Raw genomic sequence first — 2,500 nt, forward strand, 5'->3', positions numbered from 1 at the left:
ATGTCGATACTTAATAAATAATATAGTCGAATAAAGAAATAAGTAACTGCTTAAGAATCAATAAGAGTAATCAAGTTTCATCTTATTTGACTACTTAGATGTAGTTTTGTGCGATGGATACATCATTAATACACCCAGCAAAGTCAGCGGTATTTAAATCGATTTTTTCAGTTTTTCCATTTGACAAGAACTCGTGCAAAAAGCTTTTTATCCATCAAGTAATTAATGGTTTTGGGCGTGATTTAATGACGCGTGCATTAGCGTATTCCCACTCGAACCGAACAGTATTTCTGTTCTTTGATAACACGAAGAGTGGGTTGAACCACCGCACAGTCGTTGGTTTATGTTCAACCGCAATGGTGGCACTCTTAAGAATCGTACTAGTTCTCTGCTGTTGTGGTTTTGCACCTTGTAAACCACAGAAACCATTTCTCCGTTCGTTGATTGAGTCAGGATTTCAGCAATCAGAGCTGTACGTCGTTTACATTGTGGTTGGGAAAGCTCTAACCGATCAGATCACCTTGGGTGACTACCCCAGAGTCTACGTACCACCGGTGTCCCGTAAACGCTACAGCAAATGGTTCGTTACGGGGCAATCGCTGGTAGTGATCGATGGCCGGCATGAGTCAGTGGTGAGTGTAATCTCCTGGTCTGGTTCTGGTGATTCTCCATGATTAGATTAAACATTTCCTTCTTACCAAAGGAATCCAAACGATGTCTCGAGTATCTGCTGAACGAACTGAGCCGCATCCAGAACGCCGGAAGTACAAAAGTGTCCCTGCTAGTGGAGCACAACGTTCTGCGCGACAAGCGGAGCAACTTCATCCAAGGGCTGCACGAAGGTTTACTTCACGCGGGTATAGGGTATGTGGCGCTGCTTTGCTACAACAGTTCGAGTTCCAGTGAACAGCCAGTGAAGGTGATGCGCATATCCTTCACACAGATCACAACCTTTGACCCAACCCAGACACAGCTCGACTTTGGACACCTTTTTCGATACGATTCACGAGCGCTGGCCGGTCTTCGTGTGCGTGGCCTTCTGTACGCGATGATTCCGTTTGCCTTCAAGTTCAAAGACAACACATGGACCGGTAAGGACGTATTCATTTGGTTGTTTCTGGCACAACATCTTCGGCTGCGGCTAGAATTCCAGCCGGCCATTCCGTACGATCGGCACTACGTCGGTGGAGTGCATTCGCCTGCCATCCGCAACCAGACCGTACACTTCATCGTCACTCGGGAACTGTTTGCGCTGAACGATGGCGCTCCAAAGATATTCCTCTTCGCGAAGGACTACATCGTGCTGGTCGTACCAAGGCCCACGGAACTCAATATGGTTGATGCGCTGCTCCAACCATTCTCGCTTGAAGTATGGTGTCTGATCGGTGTTCTGGTGTGTATTCGATTGGTGATCACCCACCTGTACGGTACAATTCGGCAATTCGGTGAAGGCTGGGATTCGGAAGTGAATTTGTCCTCGGTTGCTAGTTGCACACGGTGCGCCTACCTGCTCGCGATGCAGTATCTACGGCCATGGTTCGGCTGGATAAAGCTTTCCGCCACCGTGTTGACCTTTCTGCTTGTCGAAGCATATCTGGCCCAAGTCACATCGCTGCTCCTCTCATTGCATTACGCCGAGGGTCCCAAAACGTTGCGGGAATTCTTTGCAACGGACATGAGAATCCTGCAGCCCTACGGTGAACACTATCAGACCGTACAGGGTAATCCCGAGCTGACGGCCCAACTGCGTCGCCGTTTTGTCCAGCGTAGTCAGCTCGAATTGGCACAGTTAAGAGCGAATCCGGATGCCTATCCGGAGTTGCGGAGTCGCATTCTGTATATACTACAAGGGACGACCCCGTTCAATGAGGCAACAGGCGCCCGGAATTTCTACATTCTCGATGAACCACTGGGCGTTGCTTACTTTCAGTACGGTTTTGCAAAGGATTCGGCCTTCAAGCACGTCGCCGAACGTTGTCTCTTGCTATATCTTGAGTATGGACTGTTGCAAAAGTGGGACGATGACTACGAGTTCTGGTACCGGATGCGGTTGATAAAGGATTCATTTGAGTGGCTTCAAACATTGCTCGGTTTAAGCGATCTCAACTCCCTCTGGATATGCTTGGCGATTGGATGGACTGCCGCTGCGTCGGTATTCGGCGTCGAGCTTGCGCTAGTGTATGGGCCATCGGTTAGCTCCAGGAGCGCGGTGGCTGTTTGGAGATACTTGCGCAGAGCCTGGACCAGGATTCGAAGGGCAGTGAGTGAATATTAGACCGCTGCCAGCACGCTACTTTTTGTGCACCAAAATCCATTGCTTAGCACATCCGCTTCAATACAGGAATTCCGGCCGGCAGCATCACCATCACCTGGATCACGCCGAGAATTTAAGGAGTCTGTATGGCATCGAGGATGAATCGTGGTCCGGGGTATGCCCCCGGGGGCCTATATACTGTCATTTGATGCGTTCGTCGCCTGCGTCACCTTTCGCCGTTCCGTG

This window comes from Anopheles aquasalis, chromosome 3 (genome assembly GCF_943734665.1).
Source record: "Anopheles aquasalis chromosome 3, idAnoAquaMG_Q_19, whole genome shotgun sequence".
NCBI lineage: Eukaryota > Metazoa > Arthropoda > Insecta > Diptera > Culicidae > Anopheles > Anopheles aquasalis.